The sequence below is a fragment of the Helianthus annuus genome, chromosome 8 (assembly GCF_002127325.2).
Source record: "Helianthus annuus cultivar XRQ/B chromosome 8, HanXRQr2.0-SUNRISE, whole genome shotgun sequence".
In the NCBI taxonomy this organism is placed as follows: domain Eukaryota; kingdom Viridiplantae; phylum Streptophyta; class Magnoliopsida; order Asterales; family Asteraceae; genus Helianthus; species Helianthus annuus.
Genome location: NC_035440.2, coordinates 93802156 through 93808908, shown reverse-complemented (window position 1 = coordinate 93808908; position 6753 = coordinate 93802156).

The window sequence follows — 6753 nt, the reverse complement described above, 5'->3', positions numbered from 1 at the left end:
CGTAATACCCACTACTGTCTTCCGGGTCGGAAGGACACTTACGTAAATCCTGCGTAAACCCCACACGTACCACTGTCCTCGGGGAAGGGCACTCACGTAAATCCTGCGTGACCTTGTACGTATTCCTGTTCTCGGATTAAGAAAAACACATGGTTGCAAATAGTCTAGTAAGTACCATAATGGGAAACCCCCATTATTAAGGATAAATGTGGGAATCCCCCACCAGTAGTATATACTTGCATGGGAAGCCCCCACTAGATGAACTTACGCATTACTGTTATGAACTTACTTTCTGTGAACTCGCTCAACTAGTTGTTGATTATCTGCTGCATGCCTTGCAGGACCTTAGGTACATTATGGAGCTTGCACAAGGAGGAGCAGGTCGTTGTGGGCAAATGGATCGTGATTACTTATGTCATTTCATACATTAATACTTATGATTGGGTTTTTACATTAATGCTTTCGCTATACTTAACTACGTTGGTTTGATAAACACCTTTCGTATTGATGGATAACTTTTACTATATATTTACATGTTCAATATGATTGGTGGCTTGATCCTGGTCAGTCACGCTCCCAAGCGGCGATACTCCGCAGGTGGATTTTGGGGGTCTGACACCTGGTACTGGTTCACTACCGTTTTTTACCCTTATATACCGGTACCATATCCGGTATTTTCGGTATCAGCACCGATTCTGTATCGGTTGGCACCAAACTCATCCCTACCCCTAAAACTAAAAAAAGAAAAACAAAAAAAAAAGTTGTACGATACCGTTGTTCGTACGGTAACCGTGATGCAAATGGTACCGGGTAGCAGCACTGAGTTTTCCGAACCAAAAGATTTCCAATGTCAATTCGGCACCAACTTTTGACGTTTTCTATATTAGTGCCTGTTTTTACCTTCATGTACTGATACCGAACAGGACCGTCCTGGTATTATACCAGTACTTGGTTCAATACCGATTGACACCAAGCTTATCCCAAACCCTGATATTAAAAAAAAAGGATTAAAGTTAAGTAAAGAAAATAACTATTATTATAATATTAAAATAATAAAAGTATTAAAGAAACTATATACTATTATAATATTAAAATCACTATTCATTTCAATTCGTTTATTTATATATAGTAATAGTAATAATATATAGTAATAATAATGATAATAATAATAATAATATAGTAATATTAAAATTAGAATTTTTTATAAAATAAATTTAAAACTAATTTTATATATATGTTTATATATATATATATATATATAATTCTTAACAAATAATAATTTTTTTGCAAAAGAAAAATATTCTACTATGTATATAATAATATTTTTACACAATTCAACCTTTATGTATAGTTAATATTTGGGCAAATTACTTTTTGAGTCACTGTGTTTTAGAGGTTTTAACCACTTGAGTCCAAAATTAATTGTTTAATGCCCTGAGTCCCTATAGCCACTTTTCTTAACCATTTAAGTCCAAATTTCTAACACTATTAACTAAAAGGGTAATCTAGTCATTTACACACAAAGTACAAGTCTTATATGCACATGAGTACAAGCAACAAGTCTTTAATGCATAAAGTTTTAATTTAATATTTAAAATATATAAAGTCTTTAATATATCCACATATCCACCACCACCGTTAAAACCAACCTGCAACCACCACTCGCCGCCCCTTTCTTCAAACCGCCACCGCATGCAACCATATATGCCCAATCTGCCGCCAACAACCAACCTACAATCATTTATGCACAACCCGCAACCATTTAAAACCAACCAACCTGCAACCATTTTATGCCCAAGATTAAATGAGTTTAGTTCTTTAAATGGACTATATTGGTCATAAAATACTTTGATCTTGAACTAGACAAGAGCATTCCGTAAACCTGAAACATTAGTTTCTGTGACAATCCAAGACGCGAGTGTAACCCCAATGTATTTGCTTACAGTAAACGCCAGCACGATGATAGATATGACAAACGCCATCAAAGATCCTTCGCAACCCGGTGGGCATAGTTTTGCCATCAAAATACTAAAAGGTAGAATTTTGAAGAAATATACGACCTCCAGGAACCCAGAAACAACCACAACGTATAGTGAATTTGGTAATCCAAGGGATCGATAAAACCCATTCACAAATAATGCATCAGATACCATCAAACACGCCATTATTCCCTGAATCCATGTAAAACAGTGTCCGTGGTGGGAGGGATTTCAAGTGTCGCTTGTATACAACACCCCATAAAAACATTGTTATTTAGCCAAACACCTTTGAAATCCCTAAAACAGAGGATTCAAGCAGATCTGAGACACAACAACACTTAAAGCACTCAATTATTTATTGATGAAACTTGTTCATTCATCATCATCAACGACATAACCATTTCCATAATCCAAATCCACAACCATTTCCATAATCCAAATCCAATATCTCGTTCATCAACACAACAATTAACAAAATCAGAAACCCCCTAGTTCACGAGAAGATCTGAGAGAGGAGAGCGAGACATGTAGAGTCGCGCCAAATCTTTAGTCGTGCCGGAAACACGGCGGATCTTTAGTGGATCTTTAGGGGATCTTGGTATTGATCGGAAACCATGGTCTCCGATGACCGGAAAGCCGGCGCACACTCCGATCTGCAGGGTATAAACTTTGTTACACTTAAATCTTGACTGGATGTCGACTTGGTCTGTATTAAAGAAAATAGAGACGGGTGATGGTGATGGTGGTGCGGTGGTAGTGGTGATAGGGGTGGTAGTGGTGCAGTGGTGATGGTGGTAGTGTTGTTGAGAGAAAAAGATGAGGTAGAGAGAGAGATTAATCTTATATGAGGAGAGAGAGATATGTTTGTGTGGATAATAATAATAATTGTTTTTTAAGTGTAGGGGTAATTTGGTCATTTAGCAAAAGTTAACAGAATAATTCTAACAGTGTTAGAAAGTTGGACTAGAAAAGTGGCAATAGGGACCCAGGGCGTTAAACATTTTGATTTTGGACTCAAGTGGTTAAAACACCTAAAATACAAGGACTCAAAAAGTAAGTTACCCTTAATATTTTTACACAAATCAACCTTTATGTTATAAAAGACCATATTACCCTCACATGCAAAGCATGTGAGGTAACTTAACTGAGTTTTTGGACGACGTTAGTTGTAAAGGTTATAGAATGTAATAAAACACGAACTTAAAGGTTGAGTTTGGTCGATTTCATAGTGAAATGTATGAAGTGCGGCTTAGGTATAACATAAAGATTGATTTGTGCAATTTTGCCTTTGTTATAAGATTTTGTTGATTTATTGATATTGGATTTGTTGATTTGTTATAAGATTTTGTTGATTTATTGATATTTGATTTGTTGATTGAGAAGGAAGAGATGATTATTTCTCAAGGATTTAATTATACAAGTAGTGTGGGTTATCGTCCACGCTCCGCAGAGGGTTCGAAACGTAGATAAAAATAATGAAATTGCGACAGGTCAATCTACGCTAGTAATTGCCAAATTATTTATTGAAAGTGTGGCAAAGGTTTCGAAGAAATGTGCCTTCGTCACATTAATCAAGAAATCAAACAAAGTGGTAGTGTGTTGCGCTTGGCCACACTTTTCTAATTGTGGCTAGTAAATGTCACTGTTTTTTTCTAAATGTATGGCTAAAGGTTTTGATATGTTATACAATGGCCAAATTAATAATAAAAAGCGTGGCTCATGCTATACAACTGTCACGTAATAATAAAATGTGTAGCTAAAAATATTTTAAATCATTATAAATGGCATTTAGCCACACATTTATTCAAATGTGTGGCATGCCGGTTTTTGGAAAAATGTGGGTAAAGCCCAGTTTTGACGTAGTGTTAAATCTTAACTATAAACTATAAAAGCTAAACCCTGGTGGATAAAAACCTAAGCTAAACACTAAAGGTAAACCTCAAATAGTGTTGTTAAACCCTAAACTCTAAAGCTAAACTCTAAATATTAATGCTAAACTTTAAACTTAAATCGTAAAGTTAAAACTAAACCTTTCCCTCAAGCATAAATTTACAATACTTATGTATTAATTTTAAACATGTATATACATATATGTATAGTTAAAGATTGACAATATACACATGTGTATATAAGATTGACAATATACATATGTGTATATATATATATATATTAAAAAAACCACGGTTTTCTAATCTTTTTTTCTTCAGTTTCACTTTTTTTCTTAGGATAAATTTGCATTTTTCGAATGGTTGCTAGTTCGTATAAAATCTAATCTAATTTCGAGTTTCTTTGGAAGTAGAGTTCGAATTAAAATCTAATCTAATTTCGAGTTTTCGCATCCGGTCTGAATATTAAGCATCATCCTTCGGAATATGCGTTTAGGTACCTACCTCCACATTGATGGTTACCTCTCATTTCATATACACCATACATTATATGCACGTTTTTAATTCACGGTACTTTTCTTGAGCCTACGTTACAATTAGATATATTTTTAGTAAATAGTAATTATAGAATATGCGTTCCTTAAGTTTTCCACCCTTTGATTTTTAGTTTTTATGATTTGAAAATAATAAAATCTCTAACCTTTTTTACATCCAAGAGTATTCTTAGGGTGATTTATTAATTCATCTCTAACCTTTTTTAGAATTGAATCACTTTTCCTTTGTATTTAAAGATATTCCTTGTTATTGAAAATAATAGTCACCAATGACTAACTAAATCTATACTTCAAAATGGCTAACTGATATAAAATTAATACGTTACTAGTGGAAGTTTCCTTTGTGGCCAGGAAGGAGTTTGGTTGACATCAGTTCATTTTATTACGGTATTGGTATGGTATCGAATGAGTATTGAAATCGAAAGATAAAACCTAAATAATAAAGTGGTGATATTCCTAAAAGGCTATTGGCATGTGTTTTTTATATAGATTGAAAACCATAAAATGAATATTAGTAACAACTCTGATAGTACGGACACCAGTATCAATGTTGTTCAGTCAGAATCGACGTGATACTGATATTGTTGGAATGGTATCAGTTAGTTCGTCACGGTACCAGTATGGTACCAACACTATTGTGAATATATCTTCGTTTTCAACGAAACTTCTACTGAAAAATAATAAAAACGAATATTGGTACCGCTTTCGATGTTGTTTGGGTTGTTACAGAGCCCACCCGACCATTTTGGAGGCGTAAAGCAAAGTGAAAATCCGAGGCCCTTTCTATATTTGTTTGGGTTCGTAAGTTGGATTTCTATTTGACATGAAAATTAATAAGAAAAAACCTATATAGTCATTAATCAAATAAAGGTGATTATGTTAAACACAAATCAACTCAAAATCTATTAGATTATACTGTTGGGTCGGCCCTGGGTTGTTACGATTTTCAATAAAACATCTATTAGATTTAATCCATTTAATTTTGAACAAGCTCATCATGATCAAAAATTTGCTAAACATTAAATTATATTATTCGAATAACGAAACGGGAAAATGAGGTCTATTAAAAAATCAAATGTGAGGTGATCTTGATAACACATGTGATTTTACTTCAATTACTTTTACAATATTACTCACAACTTGGTTTTCAAAAACAATATATATTGAGATGTAGATAAAAATAGACACGTCGTATCAACAAACTTAAATTTCTTTAAAATATTGTATATTAAAATTACAGCAGAAAAATAAAATATGCTAAAATTAATTATAATAATAAAAATAAAAAATAATCTAAATTAATAAGTTTACTCTTTTCTTTGTTATATTATATAATAAAATATAACTAGTGGGTTTCCCCGTGGTATTACAAAACTCTCACAAAAGTCTCGACGGACTCCAACGACTTGAAGTCACACCATAACTAGAAGGATTCGTGTCGTTCACCCAAGTTCGAGGCGAGAGCACAGTCCCCGAAAGCCAAAGTGTGTACCAAAAGTCCTTGTGAATAGTCGAACGACTTTGGGTTGTCAGTGTCTCGCACCCAGACAATCTATACTCGATTATATGTGTTTTCGATTCTTGATTCCGCCGCTGCTGACTCTGGTATTCATCGCTTTTCTGAGATTTTTATGTGTCTATGTGGTTTTATCTGTTATGTGTTTTGATTTTTGGTGATTTATTCGCTTTTCTCTAACAAATCGCTACCAAATCGCTACCACTTGTGGATAATTGCATGCTATGTTACTCGCTTATGCTATACTACTCGTTATGCTACTAGCTATGCTACTCGTTGTGTACTCGCTAATCGCAATCGCTATTCTCGAACTCGCGGACTTTGAGTGATAGGTGAATGTGTACGACAAATGTAGGAGAATACATGCAAAATATAGTGTGGTTTCTGTGGTTTACGTGCTTCTGTGCTCTACACGCCTATGTGTTTCTGTGCTTATGTGGATTACGTGCCTATGTGATTATGTGTTGATGTGTTCCTGTGCTTTATAAAGTAGCTTTTGGTGAATTCGCTAGACTATGCTAGGATTAATCGAAAATTGCGATTGAGTCCTATGGTGATGTCTGTTGTAGACAATGTCGTCATTTGGATCATTTCACTCCCGATCTGCTCGTCGCAATCATGAAGACAAGCGTATCGCCTCTCTGGTCGCTAAGCAGATAGCGAAAGTTATCCCCCAGATTGTTAGCGAACTAAATGAAAATGTTAGCAAGTCTTCTGAAGAGTCCCGGACCGATTCTCCCAAAGCTGCCTTTAGCTTCAAGCAGTTCAAAGCCTGCGGCCCGAAAGAATTTACTGGTGAAGATGGGCCTACGGCCATG